Below are 19,313 nucleotides of genomic sequence, written 5' to 3'. Positions count from 1 at the left end.
GTACAAAGGATCCTGATGGATGAAAGTATATGATTCACTCCAACTACCCAAGACGATGATTAGGAATTGGCTATCTAAAATGAAAAATATCCTAAAAAATGCTCGAACTGAATTTTTTTAACTATAAATTTTATAACATAAAAATACATAAACGTCTCAGCTAATTGCAAAATTCAAATTGGATCATCCAGATAGAATATCTTTATCGTTTGCATCTTTTTGCAGAATCGACCCAAAAATAAAAAAACAATAAAATAGCAAAGCAGAGGAGAAAGGAAACACATCAATCAGTTTCGGTAAAATAAAGTAAAAAAAAAAATGCATTTTCCGAATGCTTGCACACTATTGTTATCAAAAAAATGATACTTAGACCACGTGGTACGCAAAATTCGCATTTAGTGGTAGAATTCGAAATTTAAGAAGAAAAAATTCAATTTAATTGAAGTTTCACAGCAAGATTCCATTAGACGGATATAACCACAATATATTATCCGAACAATAAAGGACAAATTCGAAATAGGAAGTTATCCCGGCGGAGGCGAGGAAGTAATGAATTACTTTTAAGTCTTGATGCTGTATTTATTCAATTTTGAGTCAATGCCTACTTTGTGCAAAGAATCTGAAATTGAAACATCTGTGACATGAAAAGCGGTTGCATTGGAACGATGGAAGGGGTCATTTTGATTTATCGAAATTTTTTTCTTTGGCCCGATTCGCACTCGAGCCATCTATGGGATTAACGGTGGATGTGAAACAGCGACTCCCACTGGCACCATCCACCATCTCTTAACAGCTGATTTTACAGCTGCCATAGCCAGACTTGTTACAAAGTGCAGTGAGAAAAATAAATACCTTTTAATTTCTGGAATTGTTTTAACTTAAAATATCAAAGAAGCTAACTTCGGCAATGCCGAAGTTTTTATACCCTTGCAGTCTTTAGCGCTGCCGGCAGCGTTTGAACTGATTTATATTGACTCTAACTTGTGTTCTATTTATCCGATCAGATTGAAATTTTGGGATCTGATGTTTTATATCCAATACTATCACATTTCATGGGCATACTCCAATTTTTATGAAAATGCAATATACCACAAAACTATTTCCACACTTTCCCTATTCTTATAAACTTCCTAATAATTTTAAAAAATTAAAAGACATTCGGAAACACCGTCTCCGAAAAGAAAGAGGCAAGAAATAGCATGGAAATATTCTGTGCAATATTTGATGATGCTAACCACAAAACTATTTACACATTTTCCTTATTCATATAAACTTTCTAGTCTTCTATATATATAAAATTGTAAGCCGTTTTTTTGTAAGTTAATAAGTCATTCAGGAATCAACCAATCTTGCCCATTTTTTTTTGTAAATGTTGGTTGTGGCCCAAAGAAGGGTTTTTTTTCCAAAAGAAAGTTAATTTTCAGTTTAACCAATTAACTAAAGGCGTTTTAAAATGAATGAATAAAAAAAAAAAAAATTTGAAAAGAGAAAAATAAAAATCATTTGTAATTTATATATAGAAAAAAAAATTATAAAAATCATTTAATGATGTTTATTTTTTTTTTCTCAAAAATAAAAATCATTGCTGACTCAATTTTAATTATTAATAGTTTTTTTTTGCAAAAATACACATCCACTCTGAAAAAATTTTTTAAATTTCCAATTCCAACTTCAATCGTTTGATAATAATCCTATTAATAATTCAAATTGAGCCAGCAATGATTTTTATTTTTGAGAATGATTTTTATTTTTGAGAAAAAAAAATAAAAATCATTAAATGATTTTTAAAATTTTTTTTTTTTATATAAATCTTAAATGATTTTTATTTTTCTTTTTTCAAAAATAACAGTTATGGGTTGAGGGAAAAAATAAAAATCAAAAATAAAAGTTATTCTTGAGTTTTATTTTAAAAATCAAAAATAAGAATTAAGATTGAGGGTTTTTGTAACAATTATTACATAGATGATTTTTTGGAAAATTTTTTGGGAAATAATAATTATTTTTGGTCCCTGTTCAAAACTATACAAATCAGGATTGGCTGAGGGAACGCGCAATTTTAGCACCAAACGAACTCAAATGTAAATGAAATAAATGATCAAATTCAACAGAAATTACCAGGTGACATAATATCATACAAGTCAATCGATACTGCTACAACAGAAGAAGACGCAGTAAATTATCCTGTGGAATTTCTAAATTCTTTGGAACTACCCGGTATGTCACCACATATTTTAAAATTGAAAGTGGGTTCCTCAATCATACTATTAAGAAATATCAATGCACTAAAACTTTGCAATGGAACAAGACTGTATAAAAAAATTAATGCCTAATTTAATCGAAGCAAAAATTCTAACGGGCAAAGAAAGAGGAGAAGAGGTATTAATATCAAGGATTCCATTGATATCAACTGATATGCCATTCGAATTGAAACGTCTTCAATTCCCAGTGCGTTTATCATTTGCAATGACGATAAATAAAGCGTAAGGACAAACCGTTCAAGTGTGTGGGGTAAATTTAGAAGAGCCGTGCTTTTCTCACGGACAATTTTACGTGGCATGTTCCAGGGTGGGAGCACCAAATAATTTGTTTATTTATGCACCTGCAAACAAAACAAAAAATATTGTATACTCAATAGTATTAAACTAAGTTAAGTGCGTAGCAAAAAATTTTAAAATTGCCACGTCGAACATTTAATGGATGAACTAAACATTTAATTCGCCAGCAAGTAAAAAAGGGGGCAGAGCAACGCTTGCCGGGCCAGCTAGTAATTCTATAAAATTAAAAGACATTCGGAAACTCCGTCTCCGAAAAGAAAGAGGCAAGAAATAGCATGGAAATATTCTGTGCAATATTTGATGATGCTAACCACAAAACATTTTCCATATTCATATTCTTCCCTATTCTTCCAGGTCCGATCCTGACAATTTTCATACTTGATCTGCTCCAGATAATAAAAAGCACAGAAAATTTCAAAAATTTGATCCCGATAGATCTTAAGATGGCTGAGTAAAACGCATACTCACGGACATGGCTATATCAACTCATCTTATCATGCTAATCAAGAATATAATACTTTATGCGGTCGAAAACGTCTCCTTCTGTGCGTTGCAAACATCTGAAAAAAAAAATATTTTTGATGATGCAGTTTAGCTCGTACCAATTCAATAATCAAATGTTTTTTATTTTATATTTTTCCCCCTATTTATAGTTCAAAACTGTATTTGATGCCAACTTTTTAACTTTTTTTTGATCTCTTGATTTTTGGCACAATGTAAACTAATCCTCTTTTTGGAGGAGCGGAACTTAAAAAAATGTGCAAGAAAACCGGATAAATTTAAGCATTTCCTATGGTTTAACAAGATGGTTTAACTTTTTGCTCTTGGTTGACACTTCCTCGGAAATTCCCATATAACATTCTTTTAATAAGTTTTTATGGCACCCGATCGGGTTTGCATAACGACATTAAATGAAATGCGCAGGCAAAATTTTCTTATGCCGACGTCGCTCGGACCATGGTGAAATAAGTATAAGGTGGTCCCGTTGGCAGCAGCGCTGCTCACGACGAGGTCTTTCGTACGGGTACACCTTATACTTATTTCACCATGGTACGGGTTAAGCAAAGCACACTATTGCCATCTCTCTTACACTCCCTGAGCTACGCTCTTCTCACTTATTGTTAAGATACATAGGACCATGGTGAAATAACATAAGGTGGTCTCGTCGGAAGCCGAAGCTTAACTTCAGTGCACGTTTGCTCACTCACATCACCGTCTCGCTCACCCTCAATAGACACTCAGATTACTATTTCTTTCACTCGCACTTATTGCAAGCATACGTTAAGTGTCTGTCTCTTGCCCGCGGGACCACCTCATACTTTTCATTGCTTTACACTAAAAAAACAGCGTAGCTAAAAAAATTAGTTTAAAATATTTCAAAAAATTATGAAATGCATTATTATTATGTAATAAAGCTAATGCAATTTTGAAAAAATTTAATAACAAATACAATCATTTTTTTGTGACAAGCACGAGTCGAAGTGTTTCCGAAGTGTCATTGCCGAACTTACACGAGCGTTTACAGTGTATGTGACCCGGCAGCGCTGCGGCAGAGCTGCAAAAGCCTACTACATGATTGGTCCAATTGAGCAGAGCAGAGCAAGCATGCGTTTTTTTTTTTTTTGCTTTAAAAAAATTTATCTAAAACACATGGAAAGATATAGAGTACGAAATGTCGGCGAGGACAAATCACAGCATATTCCAAGCCCCCGACGTCGGCAGAAAAAAATTCTGCCAGCGTCAAAACCCGATCAGCTGCCAAAAAAAACTTGGCAACAAAATGTGACGGAAAATTGTTATTGTTCTTTCCCATATCTGCGCGCGTCGCTTTGCACCTTTCGTTTCTTTGTGCATTGATTTTCGTAATGAGAGCTCAACGCAGTGAAAACATTTTATATACAAACATTTTTCAATGATTTTTTATTCGAGTGACAGAGCACATGTACAGCAGGCACATTCAAATGTAGCACAGCCCCCAAATAACTGTTGAGCGTTTTTTTTTTCACTTAGCGCTGCTTGCGAGACATCCGAAAATGACGTAGGTAAATCAGTTTATACGGATAATTTGAATATTTCTAGTACGATTTTAATATAATTTGGTTGATCGGTAGAAATTATACTGTTATAAGCATTGAAAATTAAAAGTTATCAAAAATAAGGACAAATGAAAAAAACTGGAAACAAGACAATTTTTTTTAAATTTAAATAAAAAATAAAGCGAAAATAATTCCTAATAAAAATTCCCCATAGCATAACATTATTTTGTTTATACTAATGTTTTTATTTTTTTAACACTATGTTTTTTGAATGACGACTTTTTCAAAATGGCCATCGTTTGGTTTTGGTTTTTTCTTTCTGTCGTTTATTCCGGCATTCTAAAGACTCATCGATGTCTATCTAATATCAGGCAAATGCTACGGATACGGATGTTTCTTCAGTCAATTTTCCCATTACAGAAAAGAAAATGAAAGAAATGAAGGTTATTAAAAAAGTCCTATTACTTTATTTTTTTTTGGATATTGATCGTTTTATTTATTTATTACAGGCGTTCGGCTCGCAGTTCCGCCTTAATCCTGTATTTTAGCTTGTATCTGGAATTAATAAACAAAGTGTTTTGTAATAGATGATATAATGGTATTGAAATAATTACACATACATATGTAGGTCTAATTGAAAACAGCTATTTCACGGGGGATGGAGCATACGGTTCCATTGTCTTTTTTGAATATCCGATGGGTGGAGTCTTTTTAATCGTCTCCTTGCTTTGTCGTTGGCAAGCTCGTTTGCCAGGTTGTTAGGGTGTTGCAGTAACTTGTGATGGTGCCTCTCTGCCATTTTGCTGGCGATCGAAGATTACTTTATTTGAACTTAAAATATGTGTTTACTAAAAACAAAAAAAAACCAGAGGACCGGGGCTAACTTTGACCGCGTCAAAGTTTGTATACCCTTGCAAGTTTTTTGTGTAAAAGGTCTAATATTTGCGAAAGAACGGCTTAGGAAATAACGAAGATGTTGATCAAAGTCACTGTTCACCACCGATTGTTCCTATGGAAGCTATATGATATAGTCGCCCGATCTTAATCAAATTTGGCACAGTCATTAATAGTTATGCTAAACTGAGAAATATAAATTTCTATGACAATTGCTTCAAAAGTAACGAAGGTATTGATCAAAGTCACTGTTCACCACCGATTGTTCCTATGGAAGCTATATGATATAGTCACCCGATCTTAATCAAACTTGGCACAGTCGTTAAAAAGCGTAATAAACTCTCTAATATTAAATTTCACGACAATAGCTAAAAAAATAACGAAGTTATTGAGAAAAGTCACTGTTCGTGACTTTGGCATTTGTATGGGAGCTATATGATATAGTGGTCCGATCCGGCTGAATCCGAGATATACAACCCCTGCAGTATATACAAGCTTACATGCAAAATTTAACTCTGTAGCTCTAACGGTCTAGGAGGAGTTTGCGTTGATCCAGACGGACGGACGGACGGACGGACGGACGGACATGGCTATATGAACTCGTCTCGTCATGCTGATCAAGAATATATATACTTTATATGGTCGGAAATGCTTCCTTCAATGCGTTGCACACTTCTGACCAAAATTAATATACCCTTTTTGCAAGGGTATAAAAAGCTAAACAATTTTTCCGGCTTACACATTTTTGGGTTATACTCCGCGAATTTCTACGCATGACGCAAACACATGTCCCTAATAGATTTCTCCGTCCGTTCCGGGGCAGTTTCATGCAATGCACCAAAAAACTTTAGTTTGATGCTTGGGCATGAAATGCCTGTCACAAATGCATCATAGGACTTCGGAGCAATTTCAAAGATATCCTTGAAGCCAACAAGGAGTGATTTTATGACGTCTTCAAATGGCTTGCTCAAAAACAAGAGTTCCACTCTTGTCTGAATTTTTTCCCATTTCACTTTGATTATGATGAGTGTAGAGTGAGCACAAAATATCCATAGAATTTTGGGTTTTTCTTTTTGCAACAGTTTTGTAAACCCTCAAAACATCACAGTGCTCATCAAGCTGATTTCTATGCTGATTTCAGAAAGCAACTCACAGCGTAATACAGAGTGTTGGGCAAAGTGTTTTCAGGGAGCACCCAAGCACTAAATCGACGGAATGTATATTGCGCTCAACATCGTCGCAATTATCTTCAAAATTGTACTTTTTTTTTTTTTTTTTTTTTTACTTTACGAAAAAAATAACCTACTAGCTTTAATTATAATGGTGAGAATTCTTCTTTGTAAAATTACTCGTGGGGACGGAATGTATCAATGTGTTGTTATGTGTATTTTTGTGTGTTAGAGCTGGGAAGTAGCCAAAAGAAAGAAAAAGGCAGGGATCAAAAAGTGAACCCCAACCAAACTTAACCGCGAACCAATTCAAATCGCGTTTGAGACTCCTTGAATTGCAACCGTTTGCGCTGCTGGTCATGTGCCTCGGTTAGGAAGAGGGTGGCAGCAACCAAAGTGAAAACTGTTCCCACATCCACATTCCCTCATCTAGAATAATCACTTACCAACCAACTGGGCGTTGCAAAGGCAATGGTAATGAACGCAAATGCAAAGATGAAAACTCCCACGCCGCAAGTGCCAGCCAAGGTGCGACGTTTTATGTTTACTATATGGTGTGGGTGTGTGGGCGGTAGGTGCTCCTGGGAATCCTCGCGTGCAAAATGTGAAGATTTTTGCATCGGAGATTTGAATTGGTTGGTTGTTGAATATTTAGAAAATGAGCTGTTTGTGTTTGCTGCTGGCTTTGGGTGTGGGCCTGTAGTTCACCAAAATCAAAAATACACAATATTTTCAACCCTTCCAATATACTCGTCATTTAAGCTGTGTATGACCTTAGCCACTCTGACCACTCTTTCCGGTCATTCGCCTACACGCTAAGGCAACAGAGTTCCTGTTGAACATGTCGTCGATCCAGTGGCATGTGGAGCCAAAAAAAGATCTTTTTTTGGGTGGAGCCAAAAAAAGATCTTTTTTTGGTCGACCAAATATCTGCTGCCGTACAGACGTATTGGGCAGATTGGACACGCTCAATCAAATGACGCTCAATCAAATGACGGAAATTATACACACTTATCTTTACGCATTTTTGTCAACTTTTGCGTCGTGGAAACATTAGCTTGTTTTCATGAAATAGAGCGACAAAAGAAAGATGGTCAACAATTGACAAAGACGAAAAAGTGCCGACGACGAATTTTAAGGCCTTTTAGATTTTTGCTTCTTCGCCACTAGAAACTTGTTATACGTCGCTTCTGATGCTTGCCCCTAAGTGGATAAGAAAATTTGAGGTCCCTTTAATTTTTTGTAGCTTCACAATTGGCAAACAGCGACAACACGATTTACATATTTTTGATGCTTAGTTTAACACTTTATACTTACTAAGTTAAAAACCTTGAAATATTTGCCATTCAAAATAAAATGCGTTTTTGATGACACAAAGTCAGACAAGGAGTATTTTTGGAAGTCTACCAAATTAGAGTTATGTCTACTTTTTTTGATTTGAACAGTTGGTTCCTTTGAGTTAAGATTGATACCTTTACGAATTTTTTCTTCGGAGGAAACATTCGAATCAAAAAACGCCAGAGCTATTGAGTCTTCGGCAAGGTACCATAAATGATTGCTTATTTTTTTAATAGTATAGACGAGGTTTCCGCGTCAGTTCTTGCATATTTTAAACAATTTTTTACATGGTTCAGATCATGAAAGGAGCCTCAGTAGCGTTTGTACACTTCAACCATGCTTTAATGTACATTTTGACTAAGAAAATGCAAACATTGCGCAAACCATTTTCTTCCTTTTTTACATATGGCGGTACGGTGAGATTTTTGGACTGCTGCTCCTGACTAATTGCCTGTATTTGCATCCGTGGTGTCATAGGACAAAAGGAAAACTAGGAAAACTGTCTCAGCAATATTTTTGCCGGTTGAAGATTCCACTTTTTGTGGATAAGATAAAACCATTAATTAAGAAACATTTGATTCTATTTTTCTTTTCTTTTTGTAAAATAACATCAATAGTGTTCAAAAGGTACTAACATTTTATTTCATAGCATGCCATCTCGCTCACTCTTGCGATATTTGTATGGTGCTATGTATGCTTATATGGCCGCATCACACTGAAAACTTTAGTTGAGTTCCGCGCCCATTAAACATTATCCGATCGGCCCCAAATTTTTTGAGATTTTTTTAGACTAAAAGGAAAAACAAAATACCCTGTACTTGGTGAATTTCGAATTTTTGAAAATAAGAACACCCCTAATGTATATAAATATGTAAATATACATACCAATTTCGGTGCCGCTAGTTAGTAGGTAGGTGTCGCTAGGGGCGGTATGGGACGTGGAAAAAGTTTGAAACAAACTAGATAACTGTTCATACTACACGAGACTACATACCAAATTTTGTGGCTCTATAGTCTCCCAGATCAGGGTGTTCATATGGACGGACAAGGCTAGATCGACTCGGCTATAGATCCTGATCAAGAATATACATATATACTTTTTGGGGTCGGAAAATCTTCCTTCTGCCTATTACATACATTTTGGCGACTTTAATATAACATTTCACCCTATGGCTACATGGGATAAAATTTGGCCGCGCCGAAGTTTGTATACCCTTGAACATTTTTATACCCTTGCAGAGGGTATTATAAAATTGGTCAGATGTTTGTAACGCACAGAAGGAGACGTTTCCGACCCCATAAAGTATATATATTCTTGATCAGCATGAGAAGCTAAGTCGATATAGCCATGTCCGTCTGTCCGTCTGTCCGTCGGTGCGTACGCGTTTTACTCAGCCATCTTAAGAGCTATCGGGATGAAATTTTTTTTGGGAGCTTTTTTTTACCCGGGTGAGTTAAAGTATGAAAATCTTTGGGATCGGACCACTATATCATATAGCTCTAGAAGAAACATTTTTGCAAAAATTGGAGTATCCCCATGAAATTTACCAATATGATAGTAATAGATATAAAATCTCAGATCCCAAAATTTGAATCTGATCCGATAAATAGAACACAAGTTACAGTCAATATAAATCGGTTCAAACGCTGCCGGCAGCGCTGCTTGCTGCCTACTACTGCCATCATCAAATCAACAGAGCACACGCATACACACACAGACGCAACGCTACATGAACTGTATGTGTATGCGTGCCGTGCTTTGCTTAGAAAATGATGGAAGAAGAAAAACTTGTGGTAAAAAGAGAAATTATATTTTGTTTGTGTATTGATGAATTGAGTTGCAGGGAAAGAAATTTCAAAAAGGAAAAATATTATTGCCAAGTATACTGCAAGGGTATATAAACTTCGGCATAGCCGAAGTTAGCTTCTTTGATATTTTTGTTTGTTATTCTTCCCTTATTTATAGCCATCAACTTGGAAAAAATGAAATCTATAAAAAATCGAATGTTCGCGAATAACGTCCTACAATTTTAAGCTGGAACATTGCGGTTACGCATTATCGGGTTAAAAGTAACGAAGTTATTGACAAAAGTCACTATTATCGACCGATCGTTCCTATGGGAGCTACATGATATAGTCACCCGATATTGATCAAATTTGGCACAGTCATTAATAGGTTTACCTAAATAAATAATAATTTTTATGACATTAGTTTAGAAAACGACGATGTTATTAAGAAAAGTCACTGTGACCTTGCCATTTGTATGGAAGCTATATAATATAGAGGTCCGATCCGGCTGAATCCGATATATACAACCCATCTATATATATAAAAATGAAACCAGTTTTCCTTGGTCACGGCATCACGCGTGAATGTCTGGACCGATTTCACTAATTCTTTTTTTGTTGTATTTGTTATTATTAGGAGAAGGTTCTTACGGAAAAAAATATAAAGAAAATCTTCGCGAGCGCGAATAAAATGGGTTTTTATAACGGCTTTCCGTGTATCGACCGCAGTAGGCGGGGGCAGTTACATGTCAACCACGTTGTAGGAAATTCATTCATTCCTGTTTTAGTTACAAACGAAAAGTTACTAACGAAATAATGCCTCCTGAAAAAGCGAATTCGGGTCGTCGTACTCACAACGCAGAACGAATCCACAGAAACTTATTTATAAAATTATTGTTCGTGGGGGGGCGGAGGATCCAGATGAAATACAAGGAGTTGGCGGGTGCCAATTTCTTCAGTTTATGGTGAGCGAGTGGTGAATTAAAACGCACGAAAAACTTCGGTTAAAGAAACGTAGGTTTTATTATTTATATAATATTCACAGGTAAACCGGCACACACGGAGATGGTTCGGGTTGAAAGTAATGACAAATCGCAAATTAGAAATTAAAGGAGATGAACGGGTGTTCGGGTGAAAATCTCGAATTGGAATAATGGCGATGCCCATTAGAAAAAACCCAGTCACCCCTCCTGGTGTGACCGTAGATGCCGAGGATCAAAAAACCCTCCTCACTCTTCACTGCTCTTCGCCGCTCACTGCTGTTCACCCGGTGGCGTGAACATACCGCCCCCCTTGCAACATGTTGCAATTGCCACCCTGGACATATAACGGACGGGGGACGGCAACGTTCTGGAGCGCCTAGATCCCACAGGAGCCGGAGACGACCCATCCGAACACGGTGCTCTGGGCTGCGGGAGTACCGCTATGACCGGGCACACAGCCTGGTTGGATGACCTCCGGATAGAGGTCTGCCCCGAGTACCACGGACACCGACGCCGGCCGATAGAAATAGGGGTCGGCCAGGATCAGGGTGGCGAATTTCTCCCGAACCGGCGCCGCCACTTCCCGGATGGGAGTGCGGATGAGCAAGTCCTCTTCGACCCGGAATATAACGTTCCGTCGGAACGTCTCGTCGGACCTCGACTCGAGGACGGCCGTACAGGCTTGGTCGACCCCGACCTTGGTCACAGCTAACCCCAGGGACCGGGCAAAGGAGCGATTGATGCGGCTCTCAGCCGCACACGCATCGAGAAGGACGCGGGTCTCGAAGGATTTCGAGCCATTGCCCAACCGGAGAACTGCGGTTGGCAGGACAGTCGTCGTCCTGGCGTGGAGCAGGGAGGATAAAGAGATTTCGGGTGCGCCTTCTGGGGAAGCGGAGCGGTCGGACGATGATCGGGAACAGGGTTGTAGCGGGGGTGCAGCACGCCCGGAGGGGGGTGATTGGCTGCGCCGCCGGGCGGAGGCACGTGGTCTCGGCGTTTGGTCGGCCATGTGGAGCAGGGTGTGGTGCCTTTGCCCGCATCGTCGGCAACCATGGCGAGTCCGGCACGCGTCGGATGAATGCTCGTGTGCCAAGCAATTGGGACAATACTTGTTGATCAGCACCGCCCGGAGCCGCTTTTCCCCTCGGAGGTTCAGGAAGCGCTGACACTGCCGGAGTGCATGAACCCCCCGACAGACCCGGCATCGGTACACGTTCGTGCCCTGCGGAGCAGCTCGTTTGCTGCGGTGGTGCGGCAGACGTGTGGGGGCCATGTCGCTATGAAGGGGGGAGCTGAACGAACTGTAACGAAAGAAATTACGTAGGGGGGAGTGGATTAGTCTATGCGCGGGAACGAACAACATGCACGGAGACGAGGACATTCGGAGGGAACATAGAGGGATTGGGAGTCACGATACGGTTTTAGGCTCAGGACTCCTGCTGTCTTGCAACAGAATAAGCTTCGCTACGGGTCTTCGGATAGACCCACGCGCGGTGGTGACATCAGCCACTCGGACGAGACCGTCAGCCCCGGGCAGAGTGCGCTCAATTCGCCCTAAGCGCCACTCGTTGGAGGGGAGATGATCTTCGGACACGATCACGAGGTCGCCGGTCTGGATGCTGCGAGTCGGTGACTTCCACTTGTTCCGTTTGTGAAGCTCCTTGAGGTACTCACTCTTCCAGCGGCGGCAGAAAGCCTGCTGGATTGCCTTCAGTCGCTGCCATCGGTTGATCAGTGACATAGGCTCGACCAGAATTTCCGGTTCCGCAATGGATAAGAGCGGTCCTCCAATCAGGAAATGTCCCGGGCTTAGGGCCAGCAGGTCCTCTGGATCCTCGCTCATGGGAGAGATTGGCCTGGAGTTTAGACACGCTTCGATCCTGCACAGGAGAGTGGAAAGTTCCTCGAAGGTGTATTTGACAGTGGACGAAGACTTGTAAAACAGGGTCTTAAAACTTTTGACCCCTGCTTCCCACAGTCCTCCCATATGGGGCGCGCTTGGCGGAATGAACTGCCAGGATAAAATGTGCTGGGGAAATGCCTTCATTATATCAAGCTTGGTGGCGTTCAGGAAATCTTGTTCGAGCGCCTTTGAGGCCCCTACGAAGGTTTTGCCATTGTCGGAGTAAATGCGCTGGGGGCATTGTCTCCGTGCGACAAACCGAGAGAAGGCTGCAAGAAATCTTTCAGTGGTGAGGTCGGAGGTAGCCTCGAGATGGATTGCCTTCGTGCTGAAACACACGAAGACGCAGACATAGCCCTTAGTTATGAGACACGCACGCCCGGTGTAATTTTTGATCTCGAACGGCCCTGCGAAATCAATGCCCGTGTGGGTGAAGGGCCTGGAGTACGTGATCCGTTCTCGAGGGAGATCACCCATCATCTGGGTCTGTAGTCGTCGACGATGAACGATGCAGACTTTGCACCCCTTGAGGTGGGACTTCACCATGTTCTTGATCCGTGGGATCCAGAATTTGGTGCGCAGATACCGCACCATCAGTTGATTGCCGCCATGCAACGTGATGCGGTGGGCGAATTCGACAAGCAGGCGAGTGAAATGAGTACTATAGGGGAGGAGAATAGGGTGACGTTCATCATATCGGAGGGACTCGGCGGCCCGGAGTCGTCCGCAGGCGCGGAGTAACCCATGCTGATCGAGAAATGGATTCAGATTGAGTAGCGTGCTGGATGATGGCAGGGGTCGCCCTTCCCCCAGGGCCCGTATCTCCGCGAGGTATTCCCGACGCTGAGAGGTCCGAATCAAGGCGCGCTCGGCGGAGAGAAGTTCGTCATTGGTGAGGTGAACCGTGGAAGGCGTCGAAATCCTTTTGGTGGCGAAGCGTAGGATGTACGCGATGACTCGTAATGCCCTACCATAATCCGAGAAACGTTCGCTGACGTCCTCGAGTAGGGTGGTCGCGGCGGTGTGGCACTGGACTCGTTGCTCCAGCTGGGTGTCTGGGAGTTCGTTATGGGGAGTTGGCCAATACTCGGGGGCTCGCTGGAGCCAGTCCGGCCCATGCCACCAGAGTCTGCTGGCCGATAACTCGGCCGCGGAGACCCCACGGCTCGCCAGATCAGCGGGGTTGTCCTCGGAGCGCACATGTGACCAGCTTTGGCCACTGGTGCTTTTGGAGATGCTGGATACCCGATTGGCCACGAAGGTGGACCAACTGCACGGGGGTTTATTGAGCCAAGCCAGCACGATGGTAGAGTCGGTCCAAAACTGGGAGGTTGCAGGTGGGATTGGGAGTTCAGGAACGATCGACGCCCAGAGATCGGCTAGTAAAACCGCTCCGCACAACTCCAGCCGAGGCAGTGAGACTGTTTTGACTGGAGCTACACGGGTCTTAGCCGTTAATAAATGGACGGCTACTTGATCGCCGCACCGAACCCGCACATATAGGGCTGCTCCATACGCTTTCTGTGACGCGTCACAGAAGCCATGAAGCTCCCACGAGAGCTTATCGCTGGTGTTTAGCCAACGGGGAATGCGGAGTCGACTGAGGCCTGGGTAATCCTGCAGGAATTCGTGCCATTGCTGCAGCAGGAGAGGCGGCAGAACATCGTCCCAGCCCAGTTCGGTAAGCCAGATTTGTTGCATGAATACCTTCGCTCGGATGACAAATGGGGCTAGCCAACCAGCGGGGTCAAAGAGTTTAGCGATATGGGACAGAACCTGCCTCTTGGTGATCGACTCCTTCAAGGGGGGGTCCGCTACGGTGAAGAAGAAGACGTCTTCGGCAGCTTGCCAGCGGATGCCCAAGGTTTTTGCAGTGCTCGCGTCTTCCAGCTCGAGAAAGTCCTCTCGCAGCAGGTGCTCTCTCGGAATGGCTTGAAGTACTCCCTTCTTATTGGAAGTCCACTTCCGAAGCGGGAAGCCCGCAGATTGGAGGGTCGCTTGAAGCTCTCGTATGGCGAGACGGGCGTCGGCTTCAGTGTGAGCGCCGGCAAGGACATCATCAACATACATGTAGTTCCGAAGGATTTCGCTCGCCTGAGGATACATCGCTTGCACGTCTTGTGCCAGTTGTAAAAGGACTCGGATCGCCAAGAATGGCGCGCAGTTAACCCCAAACGTGACAGTTTGTAACTCGTAATCCTGGATATTGCCGCAGCGGTCTCGGTAGAGGATCCGCTGAAAGGGGGTATGCCTGGGATCGACTCGGATTTGTCGATACATCTGCGTTATGTCGGCATTGAAAACGAATTGAAAGAACCGCCATTTCAGTACCTGAAGCGTGAGGTCGGCCTGAAGAGTAGGACCGGTGTGCAAGACATCGTTGAGGCTGACGCCTTGTGTGGAGGGGCTCGACGCGTTAAATACCACGCGTACCTTAGTGGTGGTGCTATCGGGCTTAAACACCGCATGATGGGGGAGATAGAAGTTTTTCCCATCTTGAGGCGGCGTCACCCGAATCATATGACCCAATTCCTCGTACTCTTGAATAATGGCATCGTACTGCGTTTTTAGAACCGGATCCTTGAGAAGGCGTGCTTCATTCCGCAGGAATTGAGCCAGCGCGATCGGTCTTGAGTGGCCCAAGTCAACGCTATTCGGACCTTTGAACGGTAGGGACACAACATATCGGCCGTCCTTTCCCCTTTGGGTGGTCTCCTGGAAGTTCCGCTCGCAGAATGCGTCATCCTCCTTTTCCGGCTTTGCGGGAAGGTCTTCCACCTCCCAAAACTTGGTGAGGAGTACATCAAGCTTTGCTTCGGGACTAACTCGCGTCTGTGCCGCGAAAACGGATCTAGACACCGGAGGGTCAGGAGTGATAGCCCCACACAGAACCCATCCAAAGATGGTTTCTAGCCCGACAAAATCACCAATATCCTTTTTGATCCGTTCTCCGAGGATGTGGGGAAACAGGTCTACACCGATGATCATGTCAATAGGCGCGGGCTTGTTGTAGTACGGGTCAGCCAGGGGGCGATCGAGGCACTGCGTCGGAACCGTATTAAGGAATGGAGCTGTTGGAATGGCCCCTGACAATTTGGATACGACCAGGGCGGAGACCTCAATCTTGTTCAATCTGTCACACGGGGGAGACAGCATTAGCAGACACACCTTGTCGGCGCAGCCTCCATCACTCTGGCCCATGCCAGTAACCGCGGCGTCTACTGGGTAGAAGGGGGCTGGACCATGCTGAAGACACGTTCGGAGAGAAAAGTTGAATCGGCTCCCGAGTCGATCAACGCCCGAATATGATGATCCACACCACGATGGTGCAGAGTGACAATCGCAGTGCCTAAAAGGCCTCTGCCTGGGGTAGATGCAAAATAACTTTGAGCATTTGTGAGCTGGTCGCTCGCGGACGGGCGCTCTGTGGCGCTGGATGGTGGGACTTGCGCAGCGGATGGCGAGGGCACGGACACATCACTAGGATGCAACAGCGTATGATGACGCTCCTTGCAGGTATGGCAATTATGCGCACTGGAGCAGCCCTTCACTTGATGACCGCGGGCAAAACAGTTCAGACAAAGTCCCTGCTGTCTAATGGTTTCCAGCCGCCTCTGGACAGGCATATCAAGGAAACTAGGGCAGAGCCGTATTGGGTGATTTTCCCGATGGCACAGCTTGCAAGACGCCGATTTGAGCTGAGCTTTCGCTGGAAACGCTTGGACTTTCATCGTTGCAGAGGATTTGCGGGGACCAATGGGGATGGCTTGGACACTTGGGGCCGACTTATGTTCTTCGGTGGCATCCAGGACACGATACCGATCGGTAAGAAATTGGTTCAAATCGGACCACGTTGAGACGACAGTCTTATTGGGCACTGATTGCTCCCACAGGAGGATTGTGGCCTTCGGCAATTTACTAGTGCAGATGGCGATAAGTAGGACATCCCAATTCTCAGTACTAACACCCGAACGCTCAAGTGCGGTAAGACACCCTTGAAACGCGGTCTGCAGCTCTCGCAAGGATTTGCCCGACTCTTGTGCCACCGCGGGAATCTGAAGGAGTTGTCTGGCTTGAGTCATGACCAGCAGACGGCTGTTTTCGTACCGTGCGGTGAGGTTCTCCCACGCGGCCTGGAAACCCTCATTCGTCAGGGGGGACTTAGCCACGATGGTTCTCGCTTCCCCTCGCGTCTTAGTGTTCAGGTGATAGAGCTTCTCCACTTGTGACAAGTACGGGTTGGCGATATAAATGGCGGCGAACAAATCGCGGAATGTGGGCCATGCTAGGCTGTCGCCATCAAATGTCTCCACCTCACACGGAGGAACTCTATGCCCCGCCGGCCTCGACGGAGCGGTGGGCTGACGCATAAGACTCGTCATTTGTGCCGAGAGCTGTTCGATGCGTTCTCCAAACAACGTCCCGCATCGCACATACGCCGCATAGGCGTATTCGTGCTTCGCCTTGATGCGGCTTATGTTTGCCAAGCTTTCCTCGTCGGTATGGACTGTCAAGGCCTTGTGACAACGGGAGTGTTCCATCTCGACAGTTGACCACAGCGATTTGAGCTGCTCTAAGTGCATTTTAAGGGAAAACAAGGGCACTTCAGAAGTCAGAGCTTCACTCTCCCGAGCTTCGAACAGAGTCAATGCGTCGCACGCCAGAATGAAATCGGAGAGGGACATTCTGGAGTGTTCTCTGCGCTGTTGTGATACGGATCGGGTGACGGGAGCGTCAGAACAGTGCGTCACAACAACGTGCGGGATCTGGGTCTGGGTTGAAAGCTTGGAACGACCTTTGTGTTCACTCGAGTCTTTAACCGAGAATCTGCGACTCTGAGGGAGGCTGGACGAAGACGGACGGGATCTTGGGGATTCGCTGCGGCTGCGAACAGACGAGAACTTGCGCGAAATATCCGTACGCTTCACGGTCGCCGGAGTTATCGGAGGTCGAACCTTCTCCGGAGTTGAAGAGGGAGACGAAAGACCGTTAGACTTCGGCGCAGTCTTGGACGGCTCCGTGGACATACTCAGGGGACGACCTTACCGTTGAACACCGAGTTTGTGAGTTTTGAGAAAATGGGGAAATTTTGAGGAAATGAGAAGTGGACTGTATGAGGACGCAAGAGCTTTCTCACTGTGCACCGCAGGATTGCGGGAGACTTATCTCGCGTGCGGCTCGGAAACGGAGCCCTTTGAATGGGGATAGATGCGGAACAATATACGAACGCACGAGTGCGGATCAAAACTTGCACGTAGACAAGCTAAATGATTACAAAACAAGTTGGTATGGATTCGTAAGTAACGCTGGAAGTACGTATAAAACAAAACACGGAGGAAATATATAAATAAAGATGTATAGGATAAAAGAAAATACGTTTTTGTATAGATCTGGATCTGGATATATATATGTGCGCACAATACTGGCCGGAAAAAATTATATATATAATTTATAAATATGGACGGATGTATAAATATGGGCCCGATAGTGCTGGAAAAAATATATATATGTATTTATTTATAAATATGGGCGGATATATATATGAGCGCAAAAGGCTGGCCGGAAGAAGTATATTTATAATTTTTGAATATGAATGGATATATAAATATGGGCCCGATAGTGCTGGAAAAAATATATATATATGTATTTATTTATAAATATGGGCGGATATATATATGAGCGCAAAAGGCTGGCCGAAAAAATATATTTATAATTTTTGAATATGAATGGATATATAAATATGGGCCCGATAGTGCTGGAAAAAATATATATGCATTTATTTATAAATATGGGCGGATATATATATGAGCGCAAAAGGCTGGCCGGAAAAAATATATTTATAATTTTTGAATATGAATGGATATATAAATATGGGCCCGATAGTGCTGGAAAAAATATATATGTATTTATTTATAAATATGGGCGGATATATATATGTGCGCAAAATACTGGCCGGAAAAAATATATTTATAATTTTTGAATATGAATGGATATATAAATATGGGCCCGATAGTGCTGGAAAAAATATATATGTATTTAGTTATAAATATGGGCGGATATATAATTAGGCGAAAAAAGGGAATCGGAAATAATGTGATTTGAACTTGGCGCGCTTGAGCCGCCTATCGATATCACGACTCGACTCACGTGTCACCACTACTCCGAAAACAGCTGTCGGCCGCTGTTTATATATTTGGTTTTTGATTTTGTTGTTTAATTATGTTAATAATTTTTTTTGTGGTTGTGCGGAAAAACCAAGAACAAAAGAACGCTTTTACGCACCGCGAGTGTTGTGCGCAAACCAAACAACCGATCAATGCATATGGACAGATGCTTTGATCTATGTATGTACGTACATGCATAAGTACACAGGTGAGTATATAGATGTATGCACACGCGTTGTTCACAACAACAAAAAAATGTAAGTAATTGTAATTTAATTGGATGTGGAATTGTGTTAAATCAATGCGCGACACCGAAATGTATTATATGTTGTGGATATGTACATATGTATGTGCAAGGTATGACTATGTAAGCATATATGTATGTACGTATGTAAGCAAGTGCACCGGTATCCAAAGACGCGCGTGAGGAATTTAATTTCGCACCGAATTCGAACGCGCAAGAAATCGCGATGCATACGT

The sequence above is a fragment of the Drosophila willistoni genome (assembly GCF_018902025.1).
Source record: "Drosophila willistoni isolate 14030-0811.24 chromosome 2R unlocalized genomic scaffold, UCI_dwil_1.1 Seg167, whole genome shotgun sequence".
Taxonomy (NCBI): Eukaryota; Metazoa; Arthropoda; class Insecta; order Diptera; family Drosophilidae; genus Drosophila; species Drosophila willistoni.
Note: the sequence above shows the minus strand (reverse complement) of the source record.